Source organism: Choloepus didactylus, chromosome 1 (assembly GCF_015220235.1).
Source record: "Choloepus didactylus isolate mChoDid1 chromosome 1, mChoDid1.pri, whole genome shotgun sequence".
NCBI lineage: Eukaryota > Metazoa > Chordata > Mammalia > Pilosa > Megalonychidae > Choloepus > Choloepus didactylus.
This window is the reverse complement of record NC_051307.1, coordinates 142,919,160-142,937,080: the sequence shown is the minus strand read 5'-3', so window position 1 is coordinate 142,937,080 and position 17,921 is coordinate 142,919,160.

Here is a 17,921-nt window from a genome sequence, read left to right as displayed (position 1 = left end):
GAGGGAACACCACCTAACTCATTCTATGAATCCAACATCACTCTAATACCAGAGCGAAATAAAGACACTTAAGAAAATTACAGACCAGTGTCTCTAATGAATATAGATGCAGAAATCCTCAAAAAAAAAAATACTCACAAATAGAATCCACCTGCACATTAAAAGAATTACATACCATGACCCGGTGGGATTTATCCTAGCTATGCAAGGTTGGTTGAACACAAGAAAATAAACTGATGTAATAAACCACATTAACAAATTGAAAGGGAAAAGCCATATGATCTTCTTGATTGATGCAGAGAAGGCATTTGACAAAATCCAGCATCCTGTCTTGATAAAAACACTTCAAATCATAGAAAGAGAAGAAAACTTCCTCAACACAATAAAGGACATATATGGAAAAACCCACAGCTAAAATTGTACTCGATGAAAGACTGAAAGCTTTCCCTCTAAGACTGAGAACAAGACAAGGATGCCCACTGACACCACTGTTAACAGTGTTTAGAAGTGGAAGCTAAAGCAATTAGGCAAGAAAAAGAGATAAAAGTCATCTAAATTGGAAAGGAGGAATTAAAACTTCCACTATTTGCAGATGATATGATCTTATATTTAGAAAGTCCTGAAAAATCAACAACAAAGTTACTAGAGCTATTAAGTGACTTCAGCAAAGAGGCAGAATACAAGATCAACAAACAAAAATCAGTAGTATTTCTATACTTTAGTAATGAGCAAGCTGAGGAGGAAATCAAGAAAAAATTCCATTAACAATAGCAAGTAAAAGAATCAAATATCTAGGAAAAAATTTAACCAAGGATGTAAACGGCCTGTACTCAGGAAACTACAAAACATTGCTAAAAGAAATCAAAGAAGACCTAAATCATTGGAAAAACATTCCATGTTCATGGATAGGAAGACTAAATATCATTAATATGTCAATTCTACCCAAATTGATTTACAGATTCAACACAATCTCAATCAAAATACCAATAGCCTACTTTGCAGAAATAGAAAAGCCAATTATCAAATTTATTTGGAAGGGTAAGGATACCCAAATAGCCAAAAACATCTTGAAAAAGAAGAATGATGTTTAGGTCTCACACTTTCTGACTTTAAAACATATTGCAAAGCTCCAGTGGTCAAAACAGCATGGTACTGGCATAAAGATAGATATATTGACCAAAGGAATCAAATTGAGTGTTTAGAAATAGATCCTCACATTTATGGTTAATTCATTTTGACAAAGCTGCCATGTCCACTCAACTGATCCAGAATAGTCTCTTCAACAAATGATGCCAGAGAACCAGATATCCATACCCAAATGAATGAAAGTAGACCTGTATCTCACACCTTATACAAAATTTAACTCAAAACAGATCAAAGACCTAAATACAAGAGGAAGGAGCATAAAACTTCTAGAAGAAAATGTAGGGGCAGCATCTTCAAGATCTTGTGGTAGGTGGTGATTTCTTAGACTTTCCACCCAAAATACAAGCAAGAAAGAAAAAATAGATAAATGGGTCCTCCTCTAAATTAGATACTTTTGTGCTTCAAAGGACTTTGTCAAGAAGGTGAAAAGGCAGCCTACTCAATGGGATAAAATATTTGGAAACTACATATCTAATAAGGAGTTAATATCCGAATATATAGAGAAATCCTACAACTCAATAATAAAAAGACAACCAATTAAAAAATGAACAAAAGATGTGATAGACTTTTTCTAAAGAGGAAACACAAATGGATAAAAAGCACATGAAAAGATGTTCAATTTCACTGATATTAGGGAAATGCAAATCAAAACCACAATGAGACAATCATTTCACACCTACTAGAATGGCAACCATTTAAAAAAAACAGAAAACTACAAGTGTTGGAGAGAATGTGGAGAAATAGGAGCGCTTATTCACTGCTGCTAAGAATGTAGAATGGTACATTCACTATGGAAGACAGTTTGGTGGTTCTTCAGGAAGCTAAGTATAGAACTGCCATATGATCTAGAAATCCTGTTGCTAAGTATATACATAGAACTGAACACAGGGATGCAAACAGACATTCACATACCAATGTTCACAATGGCATTATTTACCATTGCCAAAAGAGGGAAACAGCCCAAGTGTTCATCAACGGATGAACGGATAAGCAAAATGTGGTTATACATACGATGGAGTTTTATTCAGCTGTAAGAAGAAATGAAGTCCTGATGTACGTGACAACATGGATGAACCTTGAGGACATTATGTTGAGTGAAATAAGTCAGACAAGAAGGACAAATATTGTTCAATGTCACTAAAATGAACTAAGTATAATGAACAAACTCATGGATTTAATATCTGAAATCTGGGTTACCAGAAGATAGAAGGATGGTAGAGAATAGGGACCAATGCTTAATTTGTGCAGAATGTTTAATAAGGTTGTCTGGAAATGTTTGGAAATTGATAACTGATGGCAACATTATTGTGAGTGTAATTAACAATGCTTAATGGTGTGTGTGATTGTGACTGAAAGGGGAACTTTGAGTCTGTATATGACACAGGAAGGAAAGCTAGAGGATTAATAGCTTTAATTAATGGGACTATAGCACAGTGAACCCTGTTGTGGATGACAAATGTGGTTAATAGTCCTACATGAACTAGAACAAATGTACATCACTATTACAAGGTGTTTATAATAGGAGTATATGGGAAAAGTATACCTAAAGCAAAATATGCAGTAATATTTTAATATTCTTGCATCTATTGGATCAGAGTTAACACATCAATGCTAAGTGTGAACAATAGGGGGGTATATGGGAACATTGTATTTTTTATTCTTATAAAAATGTTAAATGCCACAGAAACAACCCAATTTACTTGTCAATTACGCTGTTTTACTCTGATGCTTCTTTGAAAGTGCATGCAGTCAGCAGCAGGTCAAAGCTTTATCAAAACAAAACCAAAAACCTTTACACAAGAATTAAGGCAAATGTATAAATTATGTTCTACTTGTCAATTAACATAACCCTGGTAAGAAGGTTAAGGTGGGACAAGGTCAGATATCTCAACTGACAGAGCCCTTTTGAACATCTTGAAGTTTATATAGCTATTTACTTCAATGGGATATAAATTTGTCCTTTCCGTCGTAAATTGGTTTTTTTGGAGCCTTATTTCTGTAATAACATAACATAACTAAGCCTAATTATAATCAATGCCTAAGACTCATACCCTGAAAACCTCCTTGTTGCTCAAATGGGGCCTCTCTCCAAGCCAAATTCTGCAAATAAACTTACTACTTTCCTCCATGTGGGACACGGCTCCCAGGGATGAGCCTCCCTGGCACCAAGAGATTATTATCAAGCATTAATCAGTGACTGCATTCAGAGAAAGACCTGAATCGAAAGGGGGGAAAATTAAATAAAATAGAGTTTCTATGGCTAAGACATTTCAAATAGAGTCGGGAGGTCATTCTGGAGGTAACTCTTATGCAGGTCTCAGCCAGATTTCATAAACTTCCATACTACACAAAGCCACAAACAAAAAGTGCTCCTGAGGGCCCTAGAGATGTCCAAACAACATAGGCAAGGCACATGGCTACATGAAATCAACATCCTCTTGGTGAGCTTTAACTGGGAATCTATGAAAAGCTATTTCTCCAATACATCATAGTTACATTCACTTACAAATCCCGTAATCACAATTTTCTTACTTTTACTTGAAATTATAATTTTCAATTTACTTGTTGCATTTATTTCTCACAGACTGAAAACCTCCAGATTGTGCCTATGTTGTTTAAGCCCTGAAACCCAGCAGAAAAGCAGTCAACTTCTACTCTGCACTGCTTCTGGCCTGCTCTGCACAACTAACAAAAAGATAAGGATGGATCAGCCCCATTCCAAAAGCAAGGAGTATCTTCATCGGCAAGCAAAATAATTCCAATCCTCTGCCCCATAATATATAAATGTTCCTCCTCAGCTTGAAGCAGCCAGAATGTTCATCATCCCAAATCCCTCAAGACTGAGGAATGAACAAAAATAAGGGAGGACTATGACCACTGACTACAGTGGGTTTATTACTATTATAGTTATTATCCTGCATTAACTGAGTAAATTGTAACATTACTAAGAAAAAAGAAAAAGAAAAGAGAAAGTGCTGTCATCAATTATAATAAACATTCCACATCGATGCAAGTTGTAGTCAGTGAGGTGGTATATGAGAGTCCTGTATTTTATGCATGATTGTTCTATAAACCCACAACTTCTCTAATAAAGAAAAAAAAATTAAAAAAGTAGATGTTAATCTTAAAGACAACTTTATGACTGCCATGTAGCAATTCAGATACCTGTATCCTTTGTATTGAATACAAATAGTTAAGGATATTGGATAATGATCTCTGATTAAGTGACATATTACTGTAATGTTCTGGGACATTTGTAACTTAAATACTTAATAGAAAATTTATGTTAAATACTACGGTAGGCAGGACATAGGGAAGATCCCAATAAATTAACCCATTGTTTGGGGAGGCCTGGCTGCAAGGAAAGACAACAGCTCAAGGCTGGGTGTTTTAACAGCTGTCACGGGACATTTTCTTCTCTGACCAGATATCCCTGTGCACCCACTGCACCCTATACTTCCCCATACCATAGTTCTTGTGTTTTCTTGTAAATTCCTTGTTTAAAATCTTTCTGCCCCTCTAGACTAAAAAGCATTCTAAGGAGAAGGACAAGACCTTTATCAGACAACAAAGTAGGTTCTCAAAGTGCCTTCTTTTCTGGTTGTAATTGAAAAGAAGATTTAAGGTCAATTTAAAAGTAGGCAGATGCAAGGAATGAAAACACCAGGAGGAATAGCTCATTCTCTTTGGGCCCAGTGCTTGAGGGAATCTGATAGATCACAAATAAATGCTTCTGCCAAGCCCTACATTCTAGTTCAATCCTAATTTTCCAATCTCCTTTTCCACTACTTGTTTATAATGTTTCTTTGCTCCACACAAACCAGTTCTTGATCGTCACTACATACACCATGGAAGCTCTCTTCTTTACCTTCTCTCACATCTTCTGGAGTCAGCCCCTGTCTCTGATAGGCTTTCTCTAGTACGTGATGAACAGACAGGAAAGGGCATAGAATGTGTTCATAATTTTATTTTGAAACCAGAAGTTCATGAAATTTAACACTGATAAGGAGGCAGCAGGAAATCCCAAAAATAGTGCCCTTTTATCACTTCCCAACATGTGTTCAGTACAGAGCTGGGTCTTCTGTACATATACTCTGATTCTGATAATGAGTTATTTTTAGACCCATTTTATAGATCCAAAACTGAAATCCAGAAAGGTTAAATAATATGTCCAAGGGCATAAAGGAGAAAGTTAGAGAACTGGAATCAAAGCCAGATTTGTTCTACCCCATGGTGCTGTGTATTAGAGCAAATGGCATCTTATTTCCTGGTCTCGTTTTTCAATGCAAGGAACTTTACATTTTCAGAAGCAACCTGGTGCTTGCTCTCCCTGATAAGCTCTGTCTTCCCTAGTTGACAAACTCTTTTCCTTCCAGATTCTGTAAGCCTAGGAGTTCTTACCAGTTAACTTTCAAATAACTTCATATTAGCCAGGAATGTGCGTTTTAGTAAAGGACTTTGGAAAAAATAAAATTTTCAGGAATATGCAGGAATTTCAAGTACTATAACCAGATTCTTGGAAGGTAGATTTGGGCAAGGATATTTACTGTAGACCCACCTAAGGCAGAAAACTGCTTTCTGAAATCTGTGTAATCCATTCTTTTCTAATCACAGAATGACAGTTTATAGCCAATGTTAGCAGTAGAAGAGTTGCTTTATTTAACAAGGAAGAGAGAGATGGATGAAAATGATTGATGGCTCTGTGTTTAACATGTAAATTGAACAGCAAGAACGAAACATGAAAAGTATGAGACATACAGGAGGACATGACAACTGAGAGAATTGTCAGAAGGAAAACAGATGTACTAGATTTTCTTTTCATGCGGTAACAGTTTCTTTAACATGATGAGAGACAGAGGAAAAGTTAGAGCTCATGCCTAGAGATGACAAAGCAATCTCCTTCAATTTGTGGTATTTCTCTAGTAGAGTGCTGATCAACAGAACTTCTGTAATGATGGAAAATTTTTATAGCTCATCTGTCTAATATAGTACCCATCTGCGACCTATAGTTATTGAGCACTTGAAAGGTAGCTAGTCCTGCTGAGGAACTGAATTTTTAAAAATTTGTTTAGCTTTAATTTACTTAAATTTAAATTTAACAGCCTATTGCATTGGATAGTGTCGTAGGCAAAATGGAAGTTAAAACCTCATCTCTCCGTCACCGTTCATTCCTGTCAAATTTACTAAGACGAGTTTTTGTTAAGTTGTTATTTATGTTTTCTAAGTATTATGAAGAATTTGGGGTTATATTGCTGGTAATATAACTTGATTTATACCTGTGAGAAGTCTAAAGCAAGTGATGTGTATCAGCCTCCCAAGCCACAGATGCATGTTAGCTATCACAAATAGTGTTATTAAAATAAAAATAATTCCACAAATATGCCTTAATAAACATCTATCCAAAGCACAGAATGAAACTAATTTCTATAAATTAGCATCAGATATTAATGAGTTAAAGTAACAATTATGTAAGATGATGGTTCTCTTTCTGCTATAGAATAAAAAATACTAGCAAATGAACTTCCTTCTTCCTTAGTGGTAGCATATTAAGAGGAAAGGAGGAAAAGGACAAAAATAAAGGTGAGGGATAATGCAGGCTTTGCAAACTCAAATGGCTATAAGTGTGGGCAAATAATGGAAATGAATGACTTGCAAATACAGACCAAGTGTGAAGCAGAGGTTGTTCCTGGCTCCAAATACTTTCTACGGCTCTGGTTATGCCACTGGCCACCTGCTTAGCCAGCCGGACCCCACCCCCAGCACTACCACTACACCTCCCTGCCCCAGGGCAGCCACCTGATCTCCTTCAATCATGTATGGTTTGAACACCACTGTATTAAACGATTTCTAAAGTATCTTTCTGTTCTAGCATCAATTGAGTCTATGACTATGAATGTAATATCTTAGGGAGTGGGAGAAGAGTCTTACTTTGAATCAATTTCTATATCTTGGAGCTTTGATGTATCAGGCTAGCCTTATAAATAATACAAATATTTCTATCAGGAGAATTTAGAGATTATTATATGCAATTTTTTTCTTATGCAATGTATAATTCACTCATTTGCACACCAACCCAGGATCTGAATTAGGAGACTGTCACAGGTACGTGCACCTATATACTTATATATTATATACTGTGCATGACACCACCATCCATCCACCCACCAAGTCTAGGAACATAGTAGGTGCTCAGTGAATGTTTAAAGAATGAATGAGATTCCTATAAATGAATGTAATCAAACATATTTATGATGGCACAGCAAGAGTAATGCCCAATATCTTCATGCTGAAAAACTTCTAAATTCTTTGATTATTATAGTGCCTAATGTCATAACAGTCATTTCATTTTGGTACTTTTTATGTAATTTATGGTTATAATTATAAATTATGCAGTGGCTTAATTGCTTCTTTTACAATACGCTATCTTAGTTCATATTGGAAAGCTCTAAAGCAAAAACAAGAGGGAGATATTTTTAAAGTATAAAACTTGCAAATCTTCATGAGCCAGGGAAATATACTCAGTAATTAGAAAACATACCTCTTCAATGGTCCACAATTGAAAATATAATCTTCCAAAATTTATATCAAGATTGAACCAAGTTGAAAAGAGGATGATTTGAGCAGCCTTCCATTCACCACCCTAAGGTCTCCTACTTCTAGTTTTCCTAGGGCTCGTGCTTCATATGTACAAGGAAGAAATCAAAGATGAAACAGAAATTATAGGTGTGTGAGTAATAGAGTGGGATAAAATATGGTCAAATTGTCTCTTTTCATTGAATGATCTGCACAAATAACATTACTTTCAGTATTTATAATAATACCAACAGAAGGGTGAGTGATTAATTCACTTCTAAACTCCAAGTGATTTCTACTCATAGTTGGGTGCTATATTAGATACAAGCATATTAGACATTTATATCTCATTTTAATACAATGAGAAGGATTTTAGGGTAGTTAATGGAAGAATTTATGATTTTAGATAAAGAGTATAAATATGTAAATAAGTGATAAGTAAACAATTCTCATTTCCTTCATTCTTAAATACTGCAATATTTTAAAAGTTTTGAAACTGGGCATTGGTGTTATGACTTTCTAGAATTGTGAAATTAGTTAGGAATTCTATGAAAATATCGAAATATTATTACGAGCTGACAAAGATCCTAGAAATAACATGGTCCCAATCTCAACTTTTTATAAATCAAAGAACTCTGCCTCAGAGGATTTAAGTTGACATGGCTGCTTGAAAGCAGAAATCAGTGTAGAAATGAATATGTCTTCTTAAAATCCATCTGTATTTCTTTTCATCTTTTAGCCTCATATTATATAAAATATTTTGGATAAATAGTTTTCCATTACCTTGCCAAACTTACTGTAAATTTTAACTATTTCAACATAACATTTAATCAAGGATGTGTTGGTCTATTTAAACCCCCTAAAATATGGGTTATTTCAAACATTATTTTATTCATTGAAATAAATATTTTGGTGGTCAACCACGTGGCAGCAGTAAACCACCTTTTTTTCTTTAAACAAACTTGGTCACTGAGGTGCTGCTGATATCTCCCTCTGAGTCCATGGCTTGTGGACTACTAGTCTTTTCTCTTGATGCTGTCAGGGTCCTGTGCTCTTCCCTTTCTGACTCAAGCCCCTGTTTTTTCCAATCCTTATCACAACAGACCTTCTGAGTCTCCATCACCTTTGCCACTCAGCCACAGGTATGTCAGTCTACTACAGATGATATGTTCTCACTTCAGCTCTCACCAGTATCTTCATGGCCAGATCTCTGTCTCCCCAAAGGGAATGCAAGGACTTCTGGATCCATCCCTGGCATTTGTCATTGAGGTAAGCTTGGGATCCGTAACTTGGCATCTTTGCTCAACTATACCATAGCCCCATGATATGAACAGCCCTTGAATGAAAAGAGATATTTTGAGAGTAGTTGGTAGCCTCTCTGATAAGCCTTGAGAAATTGTCCACAGTCCCTTATTCTTTGAGATATTCCCCCAAACATCCACAGATTTTTATCTTTTTGCCAAACTCCCATCCCCAACCCTGAAGCCCAGTGGCAGTCTAGACTCCTGGGATTCTGTTCCCTTTATTCCTTTCCCTGACTCTCTCTCTTAACCCAAAGAAGTTCTATTCCTAGCCTTCATATAGGGTAGAATCTCATTCCTTCCTTTTCACTTCTCTAACATCACACCATATCTTTAATGAAGAACAAGTGAGGAGAGAGAAAGGTGGAGGTAGAGAGGATTTGCAGAATAAAATATGTAGGCAAGAGGTCTTGAATATTCTAAAGGAGCATATTGTGATTCTACTTACACAAGGAAGACTCTCCTGACAGAGTGGCTAAAAGTTACAATAAATTACAAATGATCCATAGCTTCCTTCCAACACACTACTTCCCTTACCCACACACCTATATATCTCTAATTCCAATAAACATCTTCAGCCACGTGTAGTGTATATATTTTTCTCAACTTTGGGTTGTTACATATCATCAGTTTTGTCCATTTTTAATGTCAGGCCAAAAAATATGTCAATAATTGAGAATTTATACCAGCCTGTTGGAAATCTTCAGAGACCAGCCAACAAAATACTTCTGTTATATTTATCTCCATAATTTTAAGCTACTAGTTGTAACTTGTAACTTTTGCAGAAATATAAATCTCTTAAATTTATGTTTCAAATATCTGTGTGAATGATGCTATAGTGATTCTAATTTCTATAGAGTTAGGGAGGATGATTTTAAGATGTCCCTTGGTTTCTTAAGAAAACCTCAAGGATTCAAATTATAACCCAAAAATGTTTTAACAGAGCTATTAATTGAAAATACTAACAAAAAACAACGGTAACTGAGAGGTTGTAAACTCACCCATCAACTACAAAAAAGAAAAATAGTACTTTTTATCCTTTTATTCCCTGTTTTCCTTTAGAATAAGTATTTTTTAATATTTCACTTTTATTTTCAGTATTGGCTTATTAGCTATATTACTTTTTAGAGGTTGTATAAGGTTTGAAATATACATCCTTAAGTTATCACAGTTTACCTTAATATAATATTATACCACTTCATGTAAAATGTATGAGCCTTACAACTTGATACATCCATTTCACCCTAGTGTCCTTTGTGCTACTGCTGTCATATTTTTCCTTCTGTATGTACAAACCCCATAATACATTGATATTGTTTTTACTTAAGCAGTTAATTTTTGGAGAAATTAAGTAATGAGAAGATTGTCTTTTCTATTTACCATTTCTGGTGCTCTTTTTTCCTTTTTGTAGATCCAAATTTCCATCTGCTGAAAATGGAAAAATTTCTTTGACATTTCTTGAAGTGCTGGTCTACTAGTAAAATTTTTCTCAACTTTTCTATGCCTAAAATATAGTCATGCCACCTTCATTTTTGAAAGATTTTACCACGGCTATAAAATTCTATGCTGTCTATTTTTCTTTTAGTACCCCAAGATGTTTAAGACAAAGTCTACAACAACAATTATCTTTGTCCTCTGTAAGTGATGTTCCTTTCTTCTTCCCTGGCTCTTTGGGATTTTCTCTTTATCACTGGTTTCAGCAATTTGCTTTTGATTTATGCTGGAATAGTTTTCTTTATGTTTATTCTGCATGAGATTGTTGAGCTTTATGGATTTGTAGGTTTATAGTTTTCAACAATTTTTCAGACTTTGTCCATTATTTCTGTCCACTGGTGTTCTTCCTTTCATCCTGGAATTCCTATTTCCAGTATACGAGTAGATTGCTTGATATCATCCTTCAGTTCACTGAAGCTTTGTTTATTTCTTTTTATTTTTTGTCCTTGTTTTCTCAGTGCTTCATTTTGGATAGATTCTGTTGCTATGTCTCTTAAGTTTACTAAACTTTTCTTCTAAAATCAATATACTGTTAATTTGTCCAGTAAATTTCTCATTTCAGATATTTTAATTTTCATCTCTAGAATTTCCATTTCTTTTTTATATCCTGTATACATGTTCATTATGTTCATGCTTTGCTTTATATTCTTGAGCACATAAAGCATATTTATAATAGATAATTTAAATCCTTGTCTACAATTTTATCATCTCTCTTATTTCTAGGACCATTTACATTAACTGATTTTTCTACAGGTTTTGGGTCAAAGTTTTCTCCTTCTGGTAATTTTTCCAGATTCCAAGCATTGTAAATTTTAGGTGGTTGAGAGCCAGATTTTTTCGTATTCTTTTAAAGAGTGTTAGTCTTTCATCCTCATCTTAGAAGTCTGATCTTTTTGCAGCTTGTTTATAGGTCATTTTAGGGAAATTCTAGAGTGAACTTGACTCTGGACTACTTCAAACCACGTCTGAGATGTGGGCCCTTAGGTGAACTCAACTGAATGCTTGGTGTATTCGACAAGGCATCTCTACTGTGGCTTACGGGAACTTGAATAATTCTCAGCCCTGTGTGAGAGGTAGGAATCATTCAGCTCCCACATAATTTTTCTTGCCCTGAAAGAAGTTCCTAGTCTGAATTCATGGAGAGTCACAATAGTCATGCATATTTAGTATTCAGCTATAGAATCATAGGGACCTCTAGTCAGATTTCTGGGGCTCTTTCTGTACATAGTTCCCTTATCTCAAGTACTCTGCTTCACAAATTCTGAGTACTGCAGCCTCCTCAAACTGGAATATCCGTCTTCTCAACTCGAGATTGGTAGGTTCATTTTGGTTTCCGCATTCCTATGCTGCAGTCCAAAAATTACCTCGAGGCAGGAAGCTCAACTCATTTGTTTTCTTTTCTCAGGAATCATTGTCTGCACTGCCTGTGGTCCAGTTGCTTTCTAAATTTTACCCAGTTTTCCAGTTGTTTATGGATGAAAGCTAATTCTAGAACATTACTCCCTTGTGTCCAGAAGCAGAGATCTCCTGCTTTTGAAGCATGACTCCTTCTTATGCTTATGATTTCACTTTGGTTGATTTTAACACACAAGCTCCTCTTCACCACTGTGCTTATGTGTGTACAAACAAAACATTTTGAGTAAGTGGTTGTTTTCTCGTAGGTGGTTGCTTTTCTCCCATCTCAAGAGAATTAAAATATTTTTGATGTATATTGTTACTGAATTTATGAAGCCACTTTTTGATCAACAGGCATTTGTGCCTTCAATGGAGAAGTTGGAAGAGATGTACAGTAAAACAGAATTGGATCCTGTCCATTCTCAGTTCAAACTGTCAGTGGTGGAACCTATAGTTGCAGGCTGCCATGTGAATGAATTTCAAACATTAGTGAAAATAAAAGTGAGATATGATGTAGATTCTTGTCCAATTAATAGAAGAAATTTTCCTTTAGTAGTGGACATTTGTTTCCTATTCTTGGTGTTATATTAACTTCTTTAAGTTTTCAGTGAAACTCAAGATGACGTGATGGAAAGTTTTTGTATGACAAACTCTTGAAACTGTCTTAAGTATAAGAATGAAGTTAGGCAATTGCTATTCATTCCAATCAGGAAAAAGTTGTAGCTGAAGATTTGATTAGGCAGAAATTATTATATTTTTACCCTAGGAAAAGAGAAAGTTACAACTATTAGCAAAATTGAACTTAACTGTAATCGTCCCATGAAGCATTAATGAACATATAATTTAACAATTTTGTTCCATTTCAATCAGAAGATTCACAAGTTGTATGGGAAGCAAATGGTACAGAGATTATATGTATCAGTGTATTTATATTGTTATTCATATCCCTCTAATACAATTAAACTGGAAAAATGATTTTTAGGTGCAGAATTTAGATATGCTATGGGCCCTAGAGGGAGAATAGCCAGTGATTTTTGGTATTGACCTAAATTTAATTCAAGAACATTCATAGTTTAATAATGTCATGTAACTCTTGTAAGTACATAAAACCACATGGCTTTTTAAAATATACGCCTTTGTGCATAAAAGTCATCTTAATTAACATTGTTAACTTATTCAGGTAAATTGCAAAGACCATTTTGCCATGTATTGCTGAGTTCAATAACCAGTAATTGTTAACTTTAAGCATTCAGCAATGTGAACAGTGTTAAGTTTGCCTTAGACAATTTGGAAAATTGCCTGGAAAGAGTCAGGATGCTGCAATTTATTTTACTCAAATATGAGATCTATGAATTGAAGAGCTATAAAGCACTGTGCACTTTACCATCATCCTTATCATTAGTTAGAAGACTTCCTCCTAACAATAATATCCCTTTCAGAAATAACCATTGTGATGGGTGTTAGTTCATTGATTCAATCACATTTCTCATCTTTTGTACACATTTAAAGATTTTATTGTTTTCTTGATGAAACTAAAATAAAACAGATGCAAGTCAATCAGAGAAAGATGTTAATTTGGCATATGAGTAGACAAAGGGTAGAATTAATATTTCTTTCTTGTTGTTTAGTTAAGCAATGTTGAACATATTCTGTTGTTGTGAATAGGGGTAATGCTTAGCAACAATAACTGCTAAGTTTTGCCAGTTCCCAAATTTGTAATAAATTAAGAATTGCAGTAAATGAGAGAGAAGTGGGCAGAAACATGATACAAAAATCTGGGAAACATACTAAATCTGGGAAATCTACTAAACAATAGGAAGACTTACTGGCCACAACTTAAAAACTTTCAATGCTAATGCTTATACTCATTTCAATAGTGTTCATTTATTACCTGGGAGCCCTATCCCACAGCCTTGAGTTCTGATTAACTTACCACAGTAACTCCTTCAATAACTCATTCAACAAACATCTACTGGGTGTCATTTGTCTATCTACCTAACTATCCAGTATCTATCTATGTATATCAAATCATAAGTAATGTGCTACGTGATGTGAAGAATGCAAATTAAATTAGGGCAAAGTGCAGGCATCTTAATATTTACTGTAAGGTAAAAGTAAGACACTATTAGTACATGACAAAGCAGAATTCATTGATTTTTAACTCCCAATAAATTTACATTCGTGTTTTATAAGAAGAAAAATGATATCAAAATGTACCAATATGACCACAGTTTACAAAATTAATGTCCCCATACATTTGTGTATTTGCAAAGGAGACAGAACTGGCAAAAACAAAATAACAAATGGAAGCTTAAGTCTAAGGATTGTGATCTTCTTGCTTTGCAAGACATTCTGCATATAGTATGGGGGCATCTTAAAAAGATGCTCTGATTATCAAGAATCTATGAGAGTTTAAATGGCAGGAAAATGCCATTTTAATTCTGAGAATATCATTTACTCTCTTCCTTTAAAAAAACATTATGAATAAATATTCAATAGTAATGCTCTATTCAAAACTTTACCAGTATATATCATATCCTATTTTGTTAATTTTGCTTTTATTCTTAACTAGACATTACATTCAATGTAGTAAAAGAGAGAGCAAAACATCTAAACTAAAGATGATGTTCTCTATTATCTTATTTTTCTACATAATTTTAAATAGAAAATTATGAGGACTTTAGATACATGGTAAGTTTTAATAAAATAGCCCAATATAAATAAACCAATAAAGAAAGACAGGATATTGAAATTACCTATCTATAAAGTAAGATTAATATTTTTGATACAAACAAGGAATCACTGAAAAAATATTTCTTGCTTTATTTTAGGTTTTCTATCAACTGAAGGAGAATTTTCTTCCTTGCAATTTTTTAAAATAATATTTCATGTCACTGTGGCTGAAAAATATGATTCTAATACAATTCAGTAAGTTTTATTTAAGCTTTCTATATCATGGCTTTTGTGGGTTTTTTTTTTTTCTTTTGGAATTTTCTACTGAAATAGCTTAAATTATTGCATTTAAGGTATAACTTAAAATATTCCTATCTCTCAATCTTGCTACCTGTATAAGTCAGGGTTCTCTTGGGGAACAGAACCAATGGGAGATATCACTACATACTTGAGATTGTTATAAGAATTGTCTCATATGACTATGGAGATGCACATGTCCAAATTCCATAGGGCGGCTACAAGTGGGACCTATAATGAAGGTTTTTGGTGAATTCCTCAGGAGAAGCTGGCTGCTGAAGTAGAGATGGAAATTCTCTTTCCTGACTGCTGAAATCACCCATTCTTCGTCAACTGATTAGATGAGACTTCTCTCACTGTTGAAGGCAATCACATTGCTGACGTAATCAGCCATAGATGCAATCAACTTACTGATGACTTCAGTCCATGAAATGTCCTCATAGTAACAATCAGGTCAGTGCTTGCTTGACCGAACAGCTGGGCACCAAAACCTGGCCAAGTTGTCACACATGAACTTAACCATCACACTACCTCAAAGCAAATGTAATTTTAGGGATATATTTATTTATTTAATCAATGTTCTCCAATTGGGTACTGCTAGTTTCTCCTATTTACTACATGCTAAAGCACCAAGGGATAAAATCTGTTGACTAAAAGTTAAAATTGCTTCCTTAAGAACAAGAGTAGACAAAAATCTGTGTTGGTGCTTGAATGATATATCATGTATAAAAATTGTTTGTGATTTTTGGAAATAGTCTACACTGTTTTTATTTGGAATACCTGTCATGAATTTCTACTTTTTCTCCAAAAATATTCTATGGATATGAAATGAATAGGTGTCTTTTTATATATATCAACCTAATAATTATTATTCTCAAAGTGGGAATAATTTGGGTTCCTAGTTACATTTAAGTAGTTTCTGAACATTTTAAAGAAATCCCAAAATGTTTTTGTATAACTCCAGCAACAACTGGTAATCCAAAACTAATACGTCTCAAGAGACACCCAGTCCCCATTTCCTTCCTGGCTCTAAAAGGCTGAAGAATGATTGGACAAGGGATCAAAAGGAAAGAAAGGTGTAGTTTACAAGGGGTGACAGTGTGTGATTGTGAAAACCTTGTGGATCACACTCCCTTTATCCAGTGTATGGATGGATGAGTAGAAAAATGGGGACAAAAACTAAATGAAAAATAGGATGGGATGGGGGGCTGATTTGGGTGTTCTTTTTTACTTTTTTTTTTTTTTTATTCTTATTCTGCTTCTTTCTGGTGTGAGGAAAATATTCAAAAATAGATTGAGGTGATGAATGCACAACTATATGATGGTACTGTGAACAGCTGATTGTACACCATGGATGACTGTATGGTATGTGAATATGTCTCAATAAAACTGAATTTAATTTTTTTTTAAAAAGAGGAGAGGAAGGGCTTAAATACATTATAGATTAATGGAATCAAGTTTGGGTCTCAGGACTAAGGCAGAGGGACAGGCCATTCATTTATTTTTAGTGGACATTTTCAAACATAATAAAAGTAGAAAGAGTAATAAAATAAGCCCCTAAATACCCACTATTCAGTTTCAACAGCTCTAAATATTGTGCCAATTTTGTTATATTTATTTCTCATGCTCTTTTTGTTTTCTTGTTTTGTTTTGTTTTGTTTTTGCTGGAGTATTCCAATGCAAATCCCCACACAGCATGCATCATTAATCCATAGTCTATGGTAAGTAGAATTCTAAAACAATCCCCTAAGAATCTTGGTACCTGAACACATCTTCTCCCAGGTATTCCATCAAACACTAATCTTAGCACTGCTCTAAGAGATTTTGAAAATATAATTAAGATTCTAAATCAGTTGGCTTTAAAATAAGGACATTATCCACCTCGGCCTGGTCTAATCATAGGAGCCCTTTAAATTTATGTTTAGAGATGAAAGACAGAGGAAGTTAGAGATTCAACACATGAAGGAGATTTGACATGCAAAAAGTTCTCCATTGTTAGCCTGAAGATGGAGGGGGCCACATTCCAAGTAACAGTTGTCCCTCTTCAACATTTAGGAAGAAAATGGAGGCTTCAGTCCCACAATCACAGGGAATTGAATTCTATCACCAATCTGAATGAGCTTGGAAGGAGGCCCAAAGTCTCAGACGAGATAGCTGCCCCAGTCAACACATAGATTTCAGTGAATGGAGTCCATGATCAGAAAACCCAGTCATGGTGTGAAAACCTCCCATGGAAACTGCCAGACGAAAAATCTGTGCTGTTTGAAGTTGCTTGCTAAGTTTGTGCTAATATTTTATGCAGCATTAGAAAGCTAACGTTTTGGTTTTTTTTTTAATATAACTACCATGCTATTACCACACCAAACAAAATTAACAACTGCTTACTATGTATGATGCATGAGGGATCTTAAAGGAGTTTGGTAACCTTGGTTGCTATGTTATGGGTTAAATAGGCTTTAATGAACCAGTCTAAAAAGCTAACAACAAAGCATAACTTTATAACTAACATAACACAACATAATAACATAATATAGCATAGCATAACATAAAATAACATAACATAACATAATGTGATTTTGGATCACACCAAATAAACTCGGAATTCATATTTATAAAATTAATTGTTTAAAGAATTGTAACTTACATGGAACATGCTAAATCACACCATGGGTAACCTCTCCTCTTTGGTGAATGTCTGCAATATTAAATAGTTCTAATGAGTCGTTTTCTAAATGTGTCTTAAGCGTTTGTCATTTGTACTGCCTACTAGTTATTTCTCCCAAAGGTTCTTTTCCCTTTCCAGTTTATTTTATGATATTCCCAGTACTTTTCTCAACTACTCCATGAACTTCAAACTTTTGTTTTTTTAATGAGCTATATAAAGATAAAAATACTTAATGAAGAGGTACCTAAATGTTAATATTTGTTAATTCTGATAATGGGTATTAGTCATATTGTTTTCTGAACTTACTTTTGTCTGAAATTTTGTTTCCAAATTAAAAAGAAATTGGTCATTTTTTAAATACTACACTGCTGCTTCCG